Source organism: Podarcis raffonei, chromosome W, assembly GCF_027172205.1.
Source record: "Podarcis raffonei isolate rPodRaf1 chromosome W, rPodRaf1.pri, whole genome shotgun sequence".
Taxonomy (NCBI): Eukaryota; Metazoa; Chordata; class Lepidosauria; order Squamata; family Lacertidae; genus Podarcis; species Podarcis raffonei.
Window position 1 is genome coordinate 29,069,305 of NC_070620.1, and position 24,246 is coordinate 29,093,550.

Below are 24,246 nucleotides of genomic sequence, written 5' to 3' on the forward strand. Positions count from 1 at the left end.
GGCCAGATGTAGCTGGCAGGAAAGGGAGCGGCCCACCCAGCACTCACTAGAGCAGCAGCAGCAGTGTCCCGGAAGCCTCCCTCAGGCCTCTTAAGCTGTGGCGGTGAGTGCAGGCTCCGCCCCCTGGGCCAGATGAAGTTGGCAGGAGAGGGAGCGGCCCACCGAGCACTCACTAGAGCAGCAACAGCAGGAGTGTCCCGGAAGCCTCCCTCAGGCCTCTTAAGCTGTGGCAGTGAGTGCAGGCTCCGCCCCCTAGGCCAGATGTAGCTGGCAGGAAAGGGAGCGGCCCACCCAGCACTCACTAGAGCAGCAGCAGTGTCCCGGAATCCTCCCTCAGGCCTCTTAAGCTGTGGCGGTGAGTGCAGGCTCCGCCCCCTAGGCCAGATGTAGTTGGCAGGAAAGTGAGCGGCCCACCCAGCACTCACTAGAGCAGCAGCAGTGTCCCGGAAGCCTCCCTCAGGCCTCTTAAGCTGTGGAGGTGAGTGCAGGCTCCGCCCCCTGTGCCAGATGGAGTTGGCAGGAAAGGGAGCGGGCCACCAAGCACTCACTAGAGCAGCAGCAGCAGCAGCAGTGTCCCGGAAGCCTCCCTCAGGCCTCTTAAGCTGTGGCGGTGAGTGCAGGCTCCGCCCCCTAGGCCAGATGGAGTTGGCAGGAAAGGGAGCGGCCCACACAGCACTCACTAGAGCAGCAGCAGCAGCAAAGATCAAGATGATCCATGAGGATACGTGCTTCAAAAACATGTTTTTGGGCCATGGTATGGCTAGGAAGCCGTGGATCCATTTTTTTTCTCGTACAGACTGTGCCCCTGGCTATGACGTGTGATTTTTACGGTGAGTTATGGGTGGCCCAATGCAAAAAGCGTGAGGATCCATGAGGAGCCGTGCTTCGAAACCCCGTTTTTGGGTCTAGAAGGGCCAAGAAGCCATGGATCTGTGTTTTTTCTGGTGCAGGCTGTGCCGCTAGCTATCTTGTGTAATTTGACGGTGAGTTTGGGTTGGCCCAATGTAAAAAGCGTGAGGATTCATGAGGATACGTGCTTCAAAAACATGTTTTTGGGCCACAGTATCACCAGGAAGCTGTAGATCCATGTTTTTTGTGGTATAGGCTCTGCCCCTGGCTATGATTTGTAATTTGACGGTGAGTTGGGTAGGCCCAATGCAGAAAGCGTGAGGATCCATGAGGATCAGTGCTTCGAAACCCCGTTTTGGGGCCATGGAGCGGCTAGGAAGCCGTGGAAATATTTTTTTGTGTGTGTGGTGCTGCTGTGACCCTAGCTATGATGTGTGATCTGAAGGTGAGTTAGGGAGGGGCCCAATGCAAAAAGCATGAAGATCAATGAGGATTTGATTGTGATTTGACGGTGAGTTACAGTTGGCCCAATGCAAAAAGCGTGAGGATCCATGAGGAGCCGTGCATCGAAACCACATTTTTGGGCCTAGAACGGCCAAGAAGCCATGAATCTGTTTTTTTCCTGGTGCAGGCTGTGCCCCTGGCTATCATGTGTGATTTGACGGTGATTTTGGGTTGGCCCAATGTAAAAAGTGTGAGGATCCATGGGGATACGTGCTTCAAAAACATGTTTTTGGGCCATAGAGTAGCCAGGAAGCCATGAATCCGAGTTTTCTGTGGTGCAGGCTATGCCCCTGGCTATGATGTGTGATTTGATGGTGAGGTAAGGGTGTCCCAATGAAAAAAGCGTGAGGATCCATGAGGATCCGTTCTTCGAATCCACGTTTTTGCGCCTAAAACGGCAAGGAAGCCATGGATCTGAGTTTTTTGTGGTGCAGGCTGTGCCCCTCGCTATGATGTGTGTTTTGACGGTGAGTTATGGGGGGCCCAATGCAAAAAACATGAGGATGTATGAGGATCCATGCTTCGAAACAACGTTTTTTGGGCCATGGTTTGGCCAGGAAGCCGTAGATTCTTGTTTTTTGTGGTGAAGGCTGTGCCCCTGGCTATGACGTGTGATTTTTACGGTGAGTTATTGGTGGCCCAGTTTGAAAAAAGCGTGAGGATCCATGAGGATCTATGCTTCGAAACCACGTTTTTGGGCTATGGAGTGGCGAGGAAGTTGTGGATCTGAGTTTTTTCTGGTGCAGGATGTGCCCCCGGCTATGACATGTGATTTGACGGTGAGTTTGTGGTGGCCCAATGTTAGAAGTGTGAGGGTCCATGAGGATCCGTGCTTCAGAACCACGTTTTTGGGCCACAGTGACGCCAGGAAGCCGTGGATCTGTGATTTTTGTGGTGCATGTTGGGCCCATGGCCATGATGTTTGATCTGATGGTGACTTCGAGCTGATCTAGTGCAAAAACCATGAGGATCCACGAGGATCCGTGTTTTTAACCATGTTTTTGCGCCATTGCGGCACCATGAAACAGTGGATGCGTGATTTGTTTGGTTCTGCCTACAGACTAAGATGTGGTCTGGAGTATCATGGTGTTTTTATTTTGTTTCAATATAAAAATCATATGAATTCATGAGGATCCATGCTGTGGATCCATGTTTTTGTGGTGCTGCAGCGCGGCAAAGTGTTGGATCCACGTTTTTTATAGTCCAGTCTGTAGGCGTGCCTTCCAGGTGTGATTTGACACTGGATTTGTTGGAGTTATTTTTTAAAAAGTGGAGGATCCATGAGGATCCGTGTAGATCCGCCTTTAACCCAGTCCCCCTACAGAGTAAGACATGGCCTCCAGTATCATGGTGTTTTTATTTAATTTGAATGCAAAAAATCATATGAATTCATGAGGATCCGTTTAAAATCAGCTGGATCCGCCTTTAACCCTTTTCCTGTGAGGACTCTGCCGCCCAATCACCACCGTGCTCAAGTCCCGTATTGCCGCCTCGCTTTACTTCTGCTCAGTCTAATCATATCGCGCAGCCGCAGTGTGTGAGCAAGGCATTTCCTAGATAACTCGGAAGTCTCGTCTCTAGAATGAGAACAATCATAGATTTCTAAGTCTATGCAGAGTCCGTAAGGAGACCGAGAAGCGGGAAGCAGAGCCGGAAGTGGCTCCGGGGTTCTTCCTAATACTGGTCTAAAATTTACTCTTTCCGGTCAGAGGCGGGACAGAAGGAGAGCGCGGCCACCTCCTAGGATGAGTATTTTCTGTTGCGGAGTGGCATGGGCCACTCCGACCGGAAATGCCTGGAGGGAGCGAGGCAAAGCCCCAGAACAGGAGAACGGGCTGGCGGTGTGAGGGTTGGGAAGGAGTGAGAGAGCGCAGCTGACTGCCCCGGAGACTCCTGCCCGGAGAAGCAGGTAAGGGGCGGTGGTGAAGGGGGAGTACAAAAACACATCATCATAACAACAACAGTTAATTATCATGAATTATTGTTATGGGGTGCTGGTACTTCTATTCTCCTTCTCTCTCGGCTACTCCTCACAACTCTCCCGTCACTTCTATCACATCCTAGAAGGTGCCTTTGCTTCTCCTCCTCTCCCCCATGCCAGGAGAGGGGTGCTCTCGTTATATATGGCTGTTTCTCTCCTGACTAGAGATGGGGAAGGCCTGGGGGGGAACCGGGGAAAATGGGGGAAGCCCCCAGGTATTTTCTGTTTTTCCCCAAAGCCCCTTTTTTCCGGAAAAATTGGGGGAAAAAGTTTGATATAGGTTGAATATTCCACACACTCTTTCCCCCCAATTTTTCCTGAAAAAAAATGGCTTGGGGGGGAAACTGAAAAAAACTGTTCCCTCCCCCCAATTTTTCCACACCCCCCCCAGGCCTTCCACCTGACACCAGGCAGGTGCTCTCACTGTACTCTTTCTGGGTGCTGCTCAAAACATTTTCGTTAGGGCCAGCCCATCTGAACACGTAGAAGCTGCATGTGATTTACTTCCTTTTAACCACTGCTGACTTTAAAGATCTTTTGAATACTCTTAAATACCTGCTTTTAACTGTGTTTTATCAATCATTTTAATATTCTGTTGTATATTTTTGTAAACTGTTTAGAAAGCTCTCTTACCATCATGCAGTTTATAATAAAGGTAAAGGGACCCCTGGCCATTAGGTCCAGTCGTAGACGACTCTGGGGTTGCGGCGCTCATCTCGCTTTACTGGCCGAGGGAGCCGGCGTACAGCTTCCGGGACATGTGGCCAGCATGAGTAAGCCGCTTCTGGCGAACCAGAGCAGCGCACGGAAATGCCGTTTACCTTCCCGCCGGAGCGGTACCTATTGATCTACAGTCGTACCTTGGGTTACATACGCTTCAGGTTACAGACTCCGCTAACCCAGAAATAGTACCTCGGGTTAAGAACTTTGCTTCAGGATGAGAACAGAAATCGTGCTCCGGCGGTGCGGCAGCAGCGGGAGGCCCCATTAGCTAAAGTGGTGCTTCAGGTTAAGAACAGTTTCAGGTTAAGAACAGACCTCTGGAACAAATTAAGTACTTAACCCGAGGTACCACTGTACTTGCACTTTGACGTTCTTTCAAACTGCTAGGTGGGCAGGAGCAGGGACCGAGCAACGGGAGCTCACCCCGTCGCGGGGATTTGAACCGCCGACCTTCTGATCGGCAAGTCCTAGGCTCTGTGGTTTAACCCACAGCGCCACCCGCGTCCGGTTTATAATATATAATAACAAATTCAATTAAAAAACCACGTACACGCCTTTTCCTTTCAGAGTTTAAGCCATAGTGCAACGTACTATTCAGTAACTGGATGTTGGTTACTTCTTGGCCTGGCATGCAGAAAAATTGCCTTATGCTTTGCGCTGCCTGTGGTCAAGTAGAGATTGAAAGACCTGGGGGGAAACAGGGGGAAAAACATGTGTCCCCCCCCCATTTTCCCCCAAAGCCTTTTTTTAGAAGTCCATGAGAAAAATGACAAAGAGGAAGAGGAAGAAGAAATGGAAAATGATAGCAGTAGTTCAAAAAATGTGATAGAATAAACTGTATATGTTGTTTCTTCTGGTTTTGTTTTTGTTTTGGATTTTGTTTTGGATTTTTTTTAAAAGCACTACTCAAAGGGTAGACCTTCTATGGAGCTTAAATATTGAGGTGGACCTTAACTTTATTTGCTGTTGGTTCTAAGGGGCAAATCTGATTATTTTTAATGTTGATGGTTTCTTGCTTTTTTTGTTGCTTTTGAGGAAAAGGGGTTGGTTACCTGTTTTATTGCAAGCATAATACTTTTATCTACACTGTGTTTTATGCAATTTGTAAAACTACTCCACACTGACCTTTTTTTCAATTTTTCCAAAATTTTCATTTTTTCCCCGGGAAAAAACAGAGGGAAAACGTTTTTTTCTCGTGGCTTCAAAATTTCCGGAAATTTTACATCTCTACTCCTGACGGACATGCAGAGACCCTGTCCCCCCACTGCATGTGTTTGACTTTTTGCCCCTCACCATGGGTGTAGCCAGGATTTAGGGGGGGGCACGGAACCTCATCTAAGTATTTTGTATGGACTTACTTGATTTAGGGGGACAGCTGCCCCCCTTAGCTGTGCCTTGTTGCCTCGACCATCCACGTGCTACCACTTGTTGGAAACTGGCCCCCTTGGGAAGGCTGGCTCATCTTCCCAGGCTTGTTGGGGCCTGTTTGCCGGTGACCTACCCTGGCTGGCATCCCGGCAGACCAGGGAGATCTTGATAGGCGACACCTCCCTGATGAAAGGTGCACACCCCCTTCCCCCTTGCATAGCAGCAGGAGAAAGAAAACAGTCAGAAAGTAGACTATTTCACCTCTACTTTATTCATGACTGTACACTGTACGAAAAGCATGTCTGCTCACTCAGTCTCCTCCGAGCAACTGCGTTAGACTTCCTCGACACAAACAACAGGAAGGTCGCATATTAGACAGAGAACAAATTCCTGAGAATTGCTTGGAACATCCTGTCCCACGGTTAGACCCATCATGTGATGTAAACATTGAACTGCTTGTTCGCAGCTGCGTAGTACTCATATCCCAACAGGCTACGCCCATGCCCTCAACGGACATATTTTCTCACCTCATTTGTTCTCCATGCGACTCAGTTTCCCCCTCACAGCAGGCACACAGGAGCCCCCCTTTCCGCATTTTCTTCCCCCGCCCTTTTTTTTATCTCTCTTGCACGGGCACACACACACACACAAAAACAACACCCCATGCATTTGCTGCTTCCCTTCTAATACACACCTGGGGAGAGCCCCCAAATATGTGACTTTCCTTCTTGATCTGCACACACACAGGAGAGGGTTCTTGTGTGTTTGACCTCCTATGACACATACTTCAACCCACCAGAGAACTGCCCATTTATATTTCCCCAACCCCATCCCCACTGCAACCACCTAGGCTGAAATAATTTCCTGGTAGAGCATATCCAGTATTTCACATGCAGAAGGTATTTCACATTGGGGGGGGCAGGTGTATTTCACATTGGGGGGGCAGGTTAGCCCCACCACCAATCTTAGCAACAGTAGTACCTAGTGCTGGTGAAGGTTTATTCCCTCCTCACCCCACTTTTTATCCACCAAACAGCTCTGTGAGATTGATTGGCCTCAGAAACAGTGACCGATCCAGGGTTACTCTGAATTTTTAAAGTTAAAAAGGGGCTTGAATCCATTTCTCCCCATCTGGTTGCCTCCACCCCCCCCCCCAAAAAAAATCAACAAGGGTTGGCTGGCTGCAAAATTATGCATTTGCCTGCTTGGGCATATTTTTAGAAGCCACCTTATTTCTGTGACAGTAAATTGTTTCAAATTGCTTTTAAATAATTGTGTTTTAACTGTTGTAACAGTCCATGGACCTTGGATGAATGAATAACAATAATAGTCATTCCATTGGGGTCTCTATGCGGGTTGTGTCATTTGACAAAATGATTGGCTTTTGTAAAATCCTTCAATTGGAACATCTTTATTTAATTGCTCTGACTCTTTTAATAATATTGGAAGGTCGAACTCTTGAAGAGTCTCCTGAGAAGAAACATCAGGTAGATGCAAGTTTTTCTTTTGGCCATGTAGCTGTTCTTGCCGAGCAGGAAATATTTGCACAGCAGTTTCTTGCTCACCATTCTCTAGAAGTTCTTGTGCCAGATATTTAAGGTTTGCAGATTCCTGATGCTCGCTGCTGTGGTGTGATTTGTATAACGTGTGCAGGTCTACTTCATAGTCCACACAGCCTGTATGCATATGTGGTGTAAGTTCTTTCATGTCACCATTATGGTCTGTCTGATGTTCATCCAGGACTGTATTCAGAGTCTCTCTTAATAAATTCTCTCTATCTGAGCCAAGTTGAATTAGTGGATCAAGTCTTCCTGATGGTTCATCCACTGATGAACATGTGTGAGGATTCCAGGGTCAGCATAGAGGCAAAGGAGCAGCATGATACTACGTTATGAGCCTTTGTGCCTGTCAGTGGGAAGTTTTCCCTAAGTCCCATAGCTTCCACACTATCTGCAGCATCTTTGTTTTGTTGGTCCATCTTCTGTTCTAAGGACCGTTTATTCTGGATCTTTTTTGAAGTCTGGGGAGAGTCTTGTAGGTCTACTTACTGACTCCCTCAACTGAGTCAGAGCCCCCTTTTTCTGTGAGGTATGTAAATCTGGTCTTGTTGCTATGGAGACGGAGCCTCTGTTCCTCTGGCTTTGCTGTTCTTGGCTGAGCTCTTTATCTCACCAAGGTCATTGCTTAAACACAAGCAGCTCTGGAGGGGAGGTGTGGGGGTGGGCTGTAAAAACCAGCTGCTCTGCTGTTTTTTCTACAGCAGACCAGCAGACAATTTGCTTTGCAGCTCTTGCAAACAGTAGCACAATGGAATCAGATTTTTTCTTCCTGCGTATCTAAAGGCTTCTTGCAGAGTGCCTTAAGCTCAACAACCTGGTAACAGGTTTTCAGCTTTTGTGCTTGCTCTTAGGGATGTTGCCCTTGCTGGAGATTTTAGTCGCAACATTGCAACAGGAAATCTAAACTTGGTTGCAAGGTGGCGCTATTGAATTGCAAAAAGCACGTGTTCGTTTTGAACCCTGGGCCGAATGTACCTCGACCCCAAGGAGTTGGCTCCAATGAGTGATACCCAAGTGAATGTGATATGGACGTCAGTGCTTCTGGAGATGTAAGCCTTTGTAGTTTTCAGTGGTGCCCTCAGGGAAGTGGTTCAGTGTAGCTAATACTCTGCCCTCCAACATTCCACATCCTCACCCGTTCTCCAGCAGCCGCTATGAGCTACCCAAGGGAGGGGGTTGGTGGCGGCGGCAATGGCCATGGAGAGTCCACAGGATGCTCCCTCACCGCCGCAGCTCCTCCCTGAGTTTGGTGGCGGCAGCACTGACATGGGGAAACAGGGACATTCCCAGATCAAATCAGAAGCCAGGATGGCTTTCGTAATTCTGGGACTCTCCCTGGAAAATAGGGATACTTGAAGGGTGTGCAAGGGTATGCAATACTGAGAAAGTTGGGCCAATGGTCCTCAGCAGCACAAAGCAACTTCCTATGTCCTCTCTGTCACTTATACTTCCAAACAGACAAGTATATGAAATTGAGCCCCAGTCCTGACTTGGTTTCTAGGTTGCTCCCCGCTGCCTCTGAGTATCTTCCTCTGCTACTGCATTCCCACCAGCCTCTGTCTGGGCTCTCACCCTCCTAACTACCCCCATAGCAGCAGAGCATGTCTCTCCCCCTCCCCTTCACCACCCTCTCAAGTCCCCTACGTGGGAAGCAGAATGCCTTCCTAATGTTCGTGTGGGACTCTGGGAGAAAAAGGGGGCCACTGCCTCCATACAAGGCAAGTGAGTGTTACTGTGGCACCTATAAATTTCCGGTGAAGCAGTGAGGTGGCTGCTCCTGTGTTCACCATCTGGATGAGCCCTGGAAGATTGAAAGAGCAGGTGTGGAGTGGACAGTGGCAGCAGTAGCAGGATACTCTTGGTGATGGGCTCTGGGAAGCCATTCTGGGATGCTCTGCATGTTGTCTCTTCTCTGTACACTGCCCAAAGCAAAGGTGTGTGGCAGATGGGCAAATCCTTTATCACCTTTGTGGGAAGCTTTTGCTGCTTTGCCTGTCTGTGTTCTCTGTACAGTAAATCATAAACAACTTGTCTGCAAAGACAAAAAGATTTCTGGGGCTGGGTCTTCCAATCACTTTGCTACTTTCCCTCCCTTGCCTTCCCTGCAGTTCACAAGTTCAGGCGAGATGGTGCTTGCTTGCCGGTGTAGGGAATCAGTCACTGTTTGTTCCAAACAAGTCTCCCCGTTATGTTAATTGCTCTCACTTACAGAATCTGGTTTTCTTTTCTTTAATGCTGCTCTCCCTTTATCTGTCCCCATATGATGTCTGCACTCTGTGGTGCCCATGCTGCCCAATGTGAAATTCATAGTTACACACAGCAAAGCAAGCTTTTCTTGAATGAAAAGTTTACTTTCTGTGAGGAATGTAGGAGGCACTCTGTATACACTAGTGGCCAAAATTGTGGAAACCTTTTGGAAAAAGTGTATTTCCGAGGTTTGATGGCTCATAACACCACTATTTTTTGGAGTAATACCATAAAATTATATATCAATGGAAAGATAATTTAATGAAGAATGTAATGCAATAAATTTTATGAAGGATTATTTATTACAACAGCAGTCATCAAGAAGAAACATGAAACACATAGAAAAAATGAGATATACAAAAATTCTCACCATGTCAGTTAATACTTAGTTGGGTAACCTTTAGCTTTAATTACGGTCTTACAACGCCTTCCCATGGAGTGAACCAAGCTTCTTTAGTTCTGCAGCTGTAATAATGTGAAACCCAGATTGAATTATTGTTTTATTGCTGAGTTGCTTCTGACTAACAAGGTTCTTTAGTCGGCTCCATAGATTTTGGATTGGGTTAAGGCATGGGTAGGCAAACTAAGGCCCGGGGGCCAGATCCGGCCCAATCACCTTCTAAATCTGGCCCGCGGGTGGTCCGGGAATCAGCATGTTTTTACATGAGTAGAATGTGTCCTTTTATTTAAAATGCATCTCTGGGTTATTTGTGGGGCATAGGAATGCATTAATTCCTTTTTTTCAAAATATAGTCCGGCCCCCCACAAGGTCTGAGGGACAGTGGACCGGCCACCTGCTGAAAAAGTTTGCTGAGCCCTGGGTTAAGGTCTCTAGGCTATGTATTTTGGGGCATTTACATTCCCATTAATGATGCAAATTCTGCTCACACCTTTTGCTGTCACACAACCCCAGTTCATAACACTAACTGGGTGTTTCATGGTAGGTGTAATGCAAGTAGGATGTAAATCTCCTCTGATTCTTCTCACATATTTCATGCCATCACTACTAAGCAAAGAGATTTGGGTTTCATCACTCCAAATAGCACTGTCCCATTGTTCCGCTGTCCAGTTAACATGGGTTTTAGCTCATGGGTTTACCCAGTTAACATGGGTTTTGTTTGAGAGATAACAATGACTTTTTAAAAAACAATGGTGACAGGGAGCGGCTGCCGAGACCACATAACACCAGTCTTGAAAGACCTACATTGGCTCCCAGTACGTTTCCAAGCACAATTCAAAGTGTTGGTGCTGACCTTGAAAGCCGCCTAAACGGCCTCGGTCCAGTAGACCTGAAGGAGCGTCTCCACCCCCATCGTTCTGCCCAGACACTGAGGTCCAGCCCAGAGGACCTTCTGGCGGTTCCCTCACTGCGAGATGCCAAGTTACAGGGAACCAGGCAGAGGGCCTTCTCGGTAGTGGCTCCCATCCTGTGGAACGCCCTCCCATCAGATGTCAAAGAAATAAACAACTATCTGACATTTAGAAGACATCTGAAGGCAGCCCTGTTTAGGGAAGTTTTTAATGACTGATGTTTTAATGTATTTTTAATCTTTTGTTGGAAGCCTCCTTGAGTGTCTGGGGAAACCCAGCCAGATGGGCGGGGTAGAAATAATAAATTATTATTATTATTATTCCATGGAATTCTAGCATTTAGACCATATTCCTTCAATCTGCGCTGAACAGTGCTAGCAGTCAACTTCACATTACGTTGCGCCATGTCATCTTGTATACACCCAGATGATTTTCTGCTGTCACGTAGGTACAGTCTCTCAGTTCTTCTATCGTCACTTGCTGTTGTGCACCTTTTCCTGCCTTTACCAGTCTGATTTTGTAGTGCCTAAGTCTCCTTGTTGTTGTTTAGTCGTTTAGTCGTGTTCGACTCTTCGTGACCCCATGGACCAGAGCACTCCAGGCACTTCTGTCCTCCACTGCCTCCCACAGTTTGGTCAAACTCATGCTGGTAGCTTCGAGAACAGCATCCAACCATCTCATCCTCTGTCGTCCCCTTCTCCTTGTCTAAGTCTCCTTACACCTCATCAAAAATTTAGGAATGCCACCTTTGGTTAAGTTTTCACCATTTTTTATTCTAATTTCTTCATAACTGTTCACTTGATAGTACTATTTTACATCACTTTCTGGGTGACCAGTCAACTCTTTGTGCCATTCCTTTAATTTTATTACATTTTACAAGCTCACTAAATGAAAGAACACACAAAAAAATAATCAACTTGATAGCAATCACATAAAAACACTGGCAAATGTCCTCCTCTCAGCTCCAGTACATAACATCAATAGCTGAATCCTCCTCCTCCTTCTTTGGCAATCACTCGTAGCTGAGTAAGATTGTCTTCCATAAACACGGATTTAACAATGAGTCCGTAAGTGACTATGAAAGCCAATTCTGGACCCATAAGTCCTTCCACAGTGGGGACATTGGTTTCCGGGCGGGAATTGATCACAGTGTGGATTTGCCAGGTGTGCCTTCCTCTTAGCACGTTTCTCCCTTGCGTCCTGAGTTCGAGTGTCTTCAAAGCCCAGGACACCTTTGGTAAAGGCTGTTCTCCAATTGGAGCGCTTGCAGGCCAGTGTTTCCCAGATGTCTGCGTTTATACTACTTTTTAAAGATTTGCCTTGAGACAGTCTTCAAACCTCTTTTGTTGACCACCAGCATTACGCTTTCCATTTTTAAGTTCAGAATAGAGTAGTTGCTTTGGAAGACGATAATCAAGCATCCACACAACATGACCAGTCCAACGAAGTTGATGTTGAAGAATCATTGCTTCAAGACTGGTGATCTTTGCTGTGTAAAATTTTTCGGAGACACTGTTGATGCTATCTAAACACTCATGCTCATTGGCTACCTTCCAATGAAGGAAAGCTGCAGCATATCAACCTAAGCAAGTTGTGCTTCCTTTTTCTGGTTATTTGGCTATAACCTTTGATAGAATACAGATAATTGAACAAACTTTCTTGTATTGCATTCTTCCTAAAATTATCTTTCCATTGATATATAATTATATATATATATATGTGCTTGTAAAAAATAAACATCCTGTGGTCGTCATAGTGCAGGGTTCACTAACCCATAACTCCCACCATAGGAAACCTAGGAAGCTGTCTTATACTGAATCAGACCTTTGGTCCATCTAGCCAAGTATTGTCTACACTGACTGGCAGCAGCTCTCCAGGGTTTCAGGCAGGGTTACCTGGCAGTTTTACCTGGAGATGTTGGAGATTGAACCTGGGACCTTCTGCATGCAAAGCATGTGCTCTAACCACTGAGATACAGCCCTTTCCTACCATTGGCCATGCTGACTGGGGCTAATGGATACTGGAGTCCCAGCAACAGTGTTAGAAACTGGGATAGGAAAGCTAGGAGCCATGTGGCTTCTGGGACCTAGGTTGTGGGTGCCAAAACAAAATGTCTAGGTGCCATTTATTTTTTATTTATTTTTACTGCCGTGCCACCCCGCAGAACACCTGATTTGGTTTCAGGAATATTGGGGGAGAAGCAAAAAGGTTACAGATGGTGAATAAATGAGGCTGTATTAAATAATTCAGAAGTAGTAACCAAAGGGAAGGCGATTCTAAGATAACAATTTGAACTTAATCTCAACAAAGACGTAGATGCAAATGTGGTGTGGGACACAGGCACGGTGGTCATGAAGGGGATATATGATCCAACAGAATGCATACCAAAAAATAAGAGAGGCAATTATTCAAGGTATTTTAAAGGAACTAACAAAAAGAAAGAAAGAGATTAGTAAGAAATCAGGTAATAGAGTTAGAACAAGAGATACAAATATTACAAACACAATACTCTGTTAATTAACCAAGACATAGAATCAGGTGATCTGCAGCCACGCTAACCCACAAAAGAGGCGCTGCATCAGAGAAAAGAGGCATCTTGCGTATTTTGCTGCTGTGGTGCCCGGCAAACCAGCTGACTGTAGCCAGGCAGGTGGAGATACTAGGCCCCAAGGGTGGCACCCGGACATCTCCATCCAGTCACAAAAGGCCGGTTGCCAGTTGCAAAATGCGATTGGCGCCCGGCTAATTTTGAACACTGCTATTATGGTGCTTGTTGATATATGGCAGGCATGTCCAACTTCAAGTAGCCTGTGATCTACATCTACCATCCATTATCAAAAACTGGCAGTGATCTACCACACTCTTCCATTGGCATTCTTCAACTGTGAGAACAGGATGCTGGACTCGGTGGGTACTTAGCCTGAGCCAACAGGCTCTTCTTATGTTCTATTTTCTCCACCACTTAGGCTGGGTTCAAACATCATTACCTTGGAGGTGTGAGAGACACAGCAGCAATGCTCCTTCCCACTTCACCCCAGAAAGCCCAGGGAAGAGCCCATGCTGTGGCTTCCCACTGTGCCACAGTTTGACCCACTTTCCTGAGGTTTAGGCTTGCTGTGGGGGGAGGTGACCTTCTCTGGCCAGCTCCTATAGCACCAAGATAACTTGAAGGATTTTAAAAACACTGAAAAGAGAGGAGTAAAAGCTGAGATGTAATACTAGTTCCTGAATGATATTAAGATAACTCCTTGGTTCCCCATTACCTATCAGTGCCCTGAGATAGCAGGAGCAAAGGTATGCTTCACTTCTGCCAGGAAGTGTGCCATGCCTTGAGGCAGAATCCCCAGCCTGCTGCCACCCAGCTGCTTGGGAGCACAATACTCACCAGCCAGTGTCCTGCCTGGAGGAAGGCTGCCTTAAGGCAGAAGTGCACAAGCTACAAAGGTTGCAGTGAGTGCATTAAATAAAGACATTTGCAAGTCTGAGAGACCCAAACTTCTGTGGCCTGATGAATTTCTTCACCTTTTTCTGACACTTGCCAAAGAAAGCACTACTTTGTTTTTACATGTGGTGGGCTCATTGCAGGCAGGGCTCCTTCCCTTCCTCCTCCAAGACATTTGCAGCTCAGTATTGTCTGTGAAGATGAATGAACTTGGCAGAGGACTCAGAAACCCACCACTTTTGAGGTGCCTGTATGTATCTCGCAAGGTCCATTCCCTTCCTCCCTGTCAAAGGGAGCCGTGCAGCTGATGCTGCTTCTGGTCCTGATCCTGCCTTCCCTTGGCAGAGATGCGGCTCCTCATCGTGCCTGGATGAAGTCCCTCCCTCGCCCCACCTGCTTCTCATTGCTGCCTCCATTTCCTGCGCTCCTGCCTCACACATGCCTCAGTTTTTCTCCCCTTATACCACCTCGCAGATCATTTCTATATATGTTTTCACACTGTGTTCAGGAGGGCTTCCTCCCCAGTAAATGTACCTTTTTTTTAAAAAAAAAAATTCATTAATAACAATCAATACAATACCAAATCATGCCAAATCACATACACTCAAAAAAGCCAATCAATCAATTCCGAATTCAATGTTTTTGGATGACTTCCCGTGTTCCGGTTATCTGGAGTTGATGTTAATCCTTGGTCCTGCTCCAATTCTCTTCCACAATTCCGATCTTAATCCTTGGTTTTAGCAGCCACTGGTGTACTGACTTTCATTTGTAATAATAATAATAATTTATTATTTATACCCCGCCCATCTGGCTGGGTCCCCACAGCCACTCTGGGTGGGTTCCAACAAAACATTAAAATACAATAAACATTAAAAGCTTCCCTGGACAGGGCTGCCTTTAAATGTCTTCTAAAAGTTTGGTAGTAATTTTTCTCTTTGACATCTGGTGCGAGGGCATTCCACAGGGCGGGCGCCACTACCGAGAAGGCCCTCTGCCTGGTTCCCTGTAACTTGGCATCTTGCAGCGAGGGAACCGCCAGAAGGCCCTCGGCGCTGGACCTCAGTGTCCAGGCAGAACGATGGGGGTGGAGACGCTCCTTCAGGTATATAAGACCGAGGCCGTTTAGGGCTTTAAAGGTCAGCACCAACACTTTGAATTGTGCTCGGAAACGTACTGGGAGCCAATGTAGGTCTTTCATTTTTTTTATTTTTTTTTAATAATGTTTATTACTTTTACAACAATTTAAACAAAAAAGAAAAAGCACAGAAAAAACAATACATTACAATACAAAGAAACACTAAAACATTAAACTAACAAGACAAAACAAAAACAGTTTAAAAACACATCAAAGCAAAAAAGAAAAAAGAGGAAAAAAGAATTTTTTTCCAATATCTTATCTTTCTTTCTTTCACATATTTCCACGACCTCCTCACACCTCCCTTTTTGTATTCCACATCTATTAATTATTTCAGCAATTCCTTTCCATCTTCCCCTGTTTTCTATCCTATACAGTGGTGCCCCGCAAGACGAATGCCTCGCAAGACGAAAAACCCGCTAGACGAAAGGGTTTTCCGTCACGGAGGCGCTTCGCAAGACGAATTTCCCTATGGGCTTGCTTCGCAAGACGAAAACGTCTTGCGAGTCTCGCCATTTCCCCCCCCCGCTTTCCCCCCCTTTTTCAAAGCCGCTAAGCCGTTAATAGCCTTTTAACAGCTTAGCCGCTAAGCCCGCTAAGCCGCTAATAGCGCTAAATCGCTAATAGCGCTAATCTGCTTAGCCGCTAATGGGGTTGCTTCGCAAGACGAAAAAACCGCTAGACGAAGAGAATCGCGGAACGGATTCTTTTCGTCTTGCGAGGCACCACTGTAATTATCTTAACACATTTTAACCTTATTTTTCCTTTAATACTCTATAAATCTATTTATACTTAATTCCTTATAACATTTCTACTAAAGCCGTATCACTTCATTCCAACATTCTTCTAGCATTCATTAATTTTACAATGTTTCTGTAGATAATCTTTAAACTTCTTCCAGTCTTCTTCCACCGACTCTTCTCCCTGGTCTCGGATTCTGCCAGTCATTTCCGCTAATTCCATATAGTCCATCAACTTCATCTGCCATTCTTCCCTGGTGGGTAAATCTTGTGTCTTCCAATACTTCGCGATGAGTATTCTTGCTGCTGCTATTGCATACATAAAAAAAGTTCTGTCCTTCTTTAGCACCAATTGGCCGACCATGCCCAGGAGAAAGGCCTCTGGTTTCTTCAGGAGGGTATATTTAAATACCTTTTTCATTTCGTTATAAATCATCTCCCAGAATGTCTTAATCCTTGGGCATGTCCACCAAAGGTGAAAGAATGTACCTTCAGTCTCCTTACATTTCCAACATTTATTATTGGGCAAATGGTAAATTTTTTCAAGCTTGACTGGTGTCATGTACCACCTGTAGATCATTTTCATTAAATTTTCTCTTAGGGCATTGCATGCTGTGAATTTCATACCTGTGGTCCATAACTGTTCCCAGTCAGCCATCATTATGTTATGTCCAACATCTTGTGCCCATTTAATCATAGCTGATTTCACCGTTTCATCCTGCGTGTTCCATTTCAACAGCAAGTTATACATTCTTGACAAATTCTTGATTTTTGAATCTAACAATTCTGTTTCCAATTTTGATTTTTCCACCTGGAAACCAACTTTTTTGTCCAATTTGTATGCCTCCATTATTTGGTAATAATGGAGCCAATCTCGCACTTTATTTTTCAATTTTTCAAAGCTCTGCAATTTTATTCTGTCTCCATCTTGTTCCAGGATTTCCCAATATTTTGGCCATTTGGCTTCCATATTGAGTTTTTTCTGTGCCTTCGCTTCCATTGGTGATAGTCAATTAGTATCCTCTTTTAAACACAAATCCAAAGTTAGTTTCAATTTTTCAGTTACTTTTGCTCCTTCTTGAATCAACCGGAGACAGAAGAAACAATGTATTTTCTCTTATTTTGCTAGCTGTCAAAGAACGTTCTAAGCGCTGTCAATGAACATTCCAAAACCTCAGTCCTGCTAGCAGCCCGTTTCCAGGGTCAGAGCGGCGGTGTTTTAACTCTCTTCACTCTTTCCTGCAGGCATGCTCAGTCCAAAGCTTCCCCCCCCTTCTCCTGCCACCAAGGGGGGGTTTTATACTCTTGACCGATGGAAATTTAGTCTTTTACAAAAGGCTTTCCAAGACTTTAGCTTGCAGCCTTATTGCTTCAGTCTATTTACAAATAGGGAAGGCGGACTTCCTGTGTTGGACCTCCCCGTCTCGATGCCAAATTAAACGTTTAAAAGCCAATTCTCCCGCTTCAGTTCTACTCACGGGTAATTACTTTGAAGTCAAATTGTCCACAGGAAAAAGTCAGTGCTCCCCAGCAACAGCTATGCAGCTTCGCTCCGTGGAAGAAGCAGACGATTCGAAGCACCGCGCCGCTCACCCCACTTCGCTCCGGATCCCCAAAACCGGGTTTCCCCGCGAGTAGGGGAGGCGCAAAAGGTGCCCGCCGAATCCCACGCTCACAGGCTTCTCCCGCCTGTGATTTTTTGCGGGTCTCCGCCTTCGCCGTGGCGGCCAGACCCAATTCCCACGGGGCAAATTCCTCCCGATCAGAGGAATTCCGCCATTACCCGGAGGCACCTCCCCAGAAGTCTCCAATGTAGGTCTTTCAAGACCGGTGTTATATGGTCTCAGCGGCCGCTCTCAGTCACCAGTCTAGCTGCCGCATTCTGGATTAATTGTAGTTTCTGGGTCAGCTTCAAAGGTAGCCCCACATAGAGCGCCTTGCAGTAGTCCAAGCAGAAGATAACCAGAGCATGCACCACTCTGGTGAGACAGTCCGCGGGCAGGTAGGGTCTCAGCCTGCATACCAGATGGAGCTGATAAACACCTGCCCTGGACACAGAATTGACCTGTGCCTCCATTGAAAAGGAAATAGCATTTTTGGCAACACATTCATTTTAATCGCCAATATTTTTCCTAACATTGAGAGATTCATTCTGCTCCATATTTCTAAATTTCTTTTTACCTCAAGCCAAATTTTTTCATAGTTATTTTTAGACAGGTTTATATTTCTTGATGTTAACCAAATCCCTAAACATTTAACCTTTTTATGGACTTCAATCTCAATGTTTTGTTCTAATTCAGTTCTTTCTTCTTCTTTCATGTTTTTAACTAATAATTTAGTTTTATTCCTATTTAGCTTAAATTCTGCCACTTCCCCAAAATTCTGAATTTTTTCTATTACTTTAGGGAGTAAAGTTTTAGGTTCTTCCACTGTTATCACTAGGTCATCTGCATACGCTTTTAACTTGAATTCACTTTTCCCAGTTTTTACACCTGTAATCTCTTCATTTGCTCTTACGTTTTTTGCAAGATCTTCCAAAACCAGAATAAACAATAATAGTGACAATGGGCATCCTTGTCTTGTTCCTTTTTGGATCTTACAATCATCCGTTATCACCTGATTTATAATTATTTTGGCTTTTTGTTCTGAATAGATTGCTGCTATTGCTTTTAAAAACTTAGGACCGCTTCTGATTTCTTCTAACAGCTTTATCATGAACTTCCAAGAAACATTATCGAAGGCTTTTTCAGCATCTATATACATCATTGCCACTTTCTTTTCATTTTTAGCCTCCAAATATTCTATTATATTCAAAATATTCCTTATATTCTCCTTCATTTGTTTTCCTGCTAAGAAAACAAATGAAGCAATTGGAGCAATGGATCCAAACTACAAGAAAGAAGATTCCACCTAAACCTTAGGAAGAACTTCCTGACTGTAAGAGCTGTTCGACAGTGGAATTTGCTGCCAAGGAGTATGGTGTAGTCTCCTTCTTTGGAGGTCTTTAAGCAGAGGCTTGACAACCATATGTCAGGAGTGCTCTGATGGTGTTTCCTGCTTGGCAGGGGGTTGGACTCGATGGCCCTTGTGGTCTATTCCAACTCTATGATTCTATGTTAATTTTATTTATGGAGTTCCTTTGTTCATTTTTATTCACTTCCAGGCTAACAACTTCCCCGGTTTATTTGCACGCTCAAAATATTTTTGTTTTACTTTTTTTATTTTCCAGCTGATTTCCTCGTTTATAATCATTGAATATTGGGTTTGTAATGTTTGGATTGCCTGTTTTACTGCCTCTTTATTTGCTTTGTTTGGCAGCTGTTTCTCCTTTTTCATAATTTCCTCTAATACTTCTTTTTTCTTTTTCTCTCTCAATTTCCATTTAAATGAGTTTTGTTGTATAAAGAGTCTTCTCATTACAGCCTTGCTTGCATCCCAGACCGTCTGTAACTTTGTTTGCCCTTGACTATTTATTTCAAAATAATCCATCAAGGTCTTTTTTGCTTTTTCAACAAATTTGTGATCATCTAATAAATCATCATTTAATCTCCATCTAAAAGAGATTTGGCTTTCTTTTTGTAATTCCATAGTCAGGGAATTATGGTCTGTAAAGGTTCTGGTATTGATTTCAATTTTTTTGACTCTTGTTTCCAATTCTTTGGAAATCCATACAGAGTCTATTCTGCTGTCATGTACATGGCTGTAAAAAGTATACTCTCTATCAAACATGTGTCTCATTCTCCAGATATCTATCAGCTTTAGATTTTGAGTCATGTCAAAAAAAGGTTTTGGCAGTTTACCATCTTTGGTCTCTTTTTTCCTGGCTGATCTGTCTTTGTCTAAAGTTGGAACTCCATTTAAGTCTCCCATTAATATAATCTTTTGATCTGCAAATTCAAGTAGTTCTGTTTCTAGTTTTCTGAAAAAATTTGCTTTTTTATCATTAGGGGCGTAAATACCAACCAATATCACTTTCTCTCCCTGGATTTTAATTTGTATTATTAAAATTCTGCCTTTTTCGTCCTGAATCAATTTGGGTTCAAGTGCAGGATTAATATAAAAAACAACTCCTCTCTTTTTTGTTTTATCTGATGAGATGAAATCCATACCTAATTTTTTGTTAATTAAGACCCTTTTATGCTTTTTTGCAATATGTGTCATAGAATCATAGAAGCATAGAGTTGGAAGAGACCACAAGGGCCATCGAGTCCAACCCCCTGCCAAGCAGGAAACACCATCAGAGCACTCCTGACATATGGTTGTCAAGCCTCTGCTTAAAGACCTCCAAAGAAGGAGACTCCACCACACTCCTTGGCAGCAAATTCCACTGTCGAACAGCTCTTACTGTCAGGAAGTTCTTCCTAACGTTTAGGTGGAATCTTCTTTCTTGTAGTTTGGATCCATTGCTCCGTGTCCGCTTCTCTGGAGCAGCAGAAAACAACCTTTCTCCCTCCTCTATGTGACATCCTTTTATATATTTGCACATGGCTATCATATCACCCCTTAACCTCCTCTTCTCCAGGCTAAACATGCCCAGCTCCCTTAGCCATTCCTCATAAGGCATCGTTTCCAGGCCTTTGACCATTTTGGTTGCCCTCCTCTGGACACGTTCCAGTTTGTCAGTGTCCTTCCTGAACTGTGGTGCCCAGAACTGGACACAGTACTCCAGGTGAGGTCTGACCAGAGCAGAATACAGTGGAACTATTACTTCCCTTGATCTAGATGCTATACTCCTATTGATGCAGCCCAGAATTGTATTGGCTTTCTTAGCTGCCGCGTCACACTGTTGGCTCATGTCAAGTTTGTGGTCAACCAAGACTCCTAGATCCTTTTCACATGTACTGCTCTCAAGCCAGGTGTCACCCATCTTGTATTTGTGCCTCTCATTTTTTTTGCCCAAGTGCAATACTTTACATTTCTCCCTGTTAAAGTTCATCTTGTTTGTTTTGGCCCAGTTCTCTAATCTGTCAAGGTCGTTTTGAAGTGTGATCCTGTCCTCTGGGGTGTTAGCCACCCCTCCCAGTTTCGTGTCATCTGCAAATTTGATCAGGATGCCCTTGAGTCCATCATCCAAGTCGTTGTTAAAGATGTTGAATAAGACCGGGCCCAAGACAGAACCCTGTGGCACCCCACTAGTCACTCTTCTCCAGGATGAAGAGGAACCATTGATGAGCACCCTTTGGGTCCGGTCAGTCAGCCAGTTACAAATCCACTGAGTGGTAGCATAGTCAAGACCGCATTTTACCAGCTTCTTTACAAGAATATCATGGGGAATTCAAGCGAGCAGAGCCTCCAGCTCTTAGGAATTTGGCCACCCTCCAGGTGCCCGGCTTGAATCCTTGTGACCTCCCCTGCCAGCGTCTGCCGGCAAGATCAAGGGAGGTCTCTTCGGCGATCCTTTTCAAACGTGAAAAGAACACACCACTCCTCCCCCAGGGAGGGGGAAAGAGACAGACAGAAATATATTTACATGTCTTTATTTCTGTCTTTCAGCAGTACAGAGAAAACATGTCTGCACACTCTGCTTCCCACTGCAGAGAGAGAATAAACTCCACCCATGTACTTCCAGTACAGGGTCATGTGCTGCTCTGAGGTAACATCCGGCTCTCAGAGCACTTTACAAACTGTCCCTGGTTCCCACGGTACAATCCAATAACACCCACATCCTGTTTACCATTCCAGCCACCTGGTGCTTGCTTCTGCATTGCTCCTTTTTCGTAACATCCTCCCCCAAAAGAATCAATGCGTGTTGCAGCAAGCAAAGCATGATCCAGAGAAGAAAACAAACAGTTGTTATACACATAACACTCCCCTGTTGTTTCAGTTCCACCCTTGGAACTCCCCGCCACTGGTTTCCCCAGTGTACCTCTCTGCTTGTCTGGTTTCCAAGGAATGAGTGCATCTGCATTACCTTGGCTAGCAACTCTCTGTTGTGTCTTTGTCTCTGACTTAGACACAGCTCCAACCTGTCCTCGGTTGTTTACAACAGCAACACATGCAACAGCTAAGTTAGCAAACTCTTTTGAGTACCTCTTGGGTGGTTGACCCTTTGTAACTCTCTCAGACCTACGTATGAGGTGCTGATCCTCTCTGCTCACTGGTCCAGTCTCAGGACTCTTTGGAGAACTAGTTCCAATGGTAAACAGTGGTTCATCCTTCAGTTGTGAAGGCCTATCCATTGTGTGAGACTTCCTCTCAATGACTGTGACAACTGAGCTCTCCGAGCTATCAGTGTCATCACTTTCAGTACAGCTGAAATCAGTGAAATCATCATCATCATCTGAATCGTCCTCAGTGGGAAATGTGTGTACTATCACTCTCTCCTGTTCAGGAGCACTCTCTAGAAATTTTGTGAGAATCACCTGACCAGATTCAGACAAAATTACTCTGTAGAGACCCTTTTCATACCCCACAAAAATGCCTCTGGCATTCTTTACTCCACCTGGAGCTTCTGTTCTCACATGAGACCCAAAAACCTTGAAATGGGCAACAGAAGGTTTTCTGTGGAACAGTTTCTCAAAAGGAGAACTTCCCAACTCTTTTGAAACCTTTCTCACTTTCGTATAACAGAACGACATTAGAGACTCGGCCCAGTACTCATGTGGCAGATGTGAACTTAGCAATTGCGCTTCCATTCCCTTTTGCAATTCTCTGTTCACCCGTACACAGACACCCCTATTCCACGCTTCCGCTGAAACAGAAACCTTGTGTCTTATTCCCTTCTTCTGCAGGAACCTTTGGAAATCCTGTAAAAGAAAAATCTGCTTTTCATCTGTGAATAGACAATCAATGTTAGCATCATGCATACTCTTAACTTTGTCACAAAACTCTTGAAACCTCTCCAAGGCTTCCTTTGGCTTTCTCAACACATAAACCCAAACATAGTTAGAGAAATGATCCACACACACAAGATAATATCTTGCATTGCCTCTAGATGGTTCTAGAGGACCAATCACATCAGCATACACCCGCTGAAATGCTCTGTTGACTCCGGTCTTCTTCTTGCTCACACCTGCAAGAGAAACTAGGTTAGACACAGATGAATTACATTCCATGTAATCACTTTGTGCAAAAGTCAACAAATAAAGTCCATCCTTCTCCCTGGCTGAAAGAAATAACTCTCCATCTTTGTAGATCTCGCAGCTCTCAGCATCGTAGGACAGTTTCAGTCCTCTCTTTGCAATCTGCGAAACACTCAGCAGATTGAACTTCAATTCAGGAACCAAGTAAACATTGTTTATTGTCAAGTCCAGACTCTTAAGATAGACAGTCCCCACGCCGGCCGCTTTCAGCTCCTGACCGTTGGCCTGTGTCACAGTGAAGCTTTGCTTCTTAAACGTTGAAAAGAGTCCTCTGTGTGGGGACATATGAACCGTCGCTGCAGTGTCGATAATAAACGCGTTCCCAACATCTGGCGTGGTTCCTTTCGCCATCAAAGCCTTTGCAGGTTCCACCATAGGCTTGGTATGATCTTTGCCTGACGCCTCAGGCTTTGCTGAGCGGCCCTTCGCTCCTTTTGGCTGACGTGGCTTCTTACAGCTCCGCTGAAGATGCCCAGCCTGTCCACAAGTGTAACACTGCACAGCATTCAAAGCTACAGCATCTTTTCCAGTAGCCTCATCGGTGGGGGAATTAGAACTCCGTTCCTCCCTCCCCCTGTCCTTTTCTTCCAGTGCAGCATGCCGGCTGTGTTCATCTAGAACCACGGCACTCAGGGGCACTCCCCCCTTCTTGGCATCCATGCTGAATCCAAGGGTCAGCTTTACACTCAATCTCAAGCCAGCTTTCACTTTTCAAGCCAGTAAAACTCCAAAAGTCTCTGTTTACTGCTTCACTGGCAGGCTTGCCTTTGGGCTGTTTTTTCAAAACCCTTGCACAGCTGCGCAGATACACTTTCGATTTCCCAGGCTCTTTTTAGCCCACTCAGTAACTGGCAGACGTTGCCTAGCAACCTGCTCAGGACGGAACTCCTTATCTCACCACAGGAATTCCTGGTATGCAAGCTTGCCTTCAGAGCTTGTTTTTCAAACGCAGCTCTTGTGAACCAGAAAATAAGCCTTTCTGCGTTCATTCTCACTAGCCCAAAATGCAGCATACCTTTTCTTGGTGCCGTTGCCTTGAAACACACTCCTCTCGGTGTCCAGCCGTCTGTTTCAGCTTTCTGGCTGCAGGCAGACGCTTTTTTTTATCTCCTTAGGTGCAGAGGATGGCAACGATTCATCGACCTCTCACCTCTCATGCAGATTCTCATAGATCAGATAACCATCGGTCTGCTACCAGTTGTCGGAATTCAAGCGAGCAGAGCCTCCAGCTCTTAGGAATTTGGCCACCCTCCAGGTGCCCGGCTTGAATCCTTGTGACCTCCCCTGCCAGCGTCTGCCGGCAAG

The 24,246-nt window shown here is 45.3% G+C and overlaps 1 protein-coding gene across 1 annotated transcript in view; it reads left to right on the forward strand.

The window, feature by feature from the left end:
• Positions 1-3,008: 3,008 nt before the first annotated feature.
• Positions 3,009-24,246, forward strand: part of LOC128406134 (probable helicase senataxin) — a 177,508-nt gene continuing 156,270 nt past the window's right edge. The window contains exon 1 of the mRNA XM_053373158.1: positions 3,009-3,262. The gene's annotated coding sequence lies outside the window, so the exon portion shown is untranslated. The remainder of the gene's footprint in view (positions 3,263-24,246) is intronic.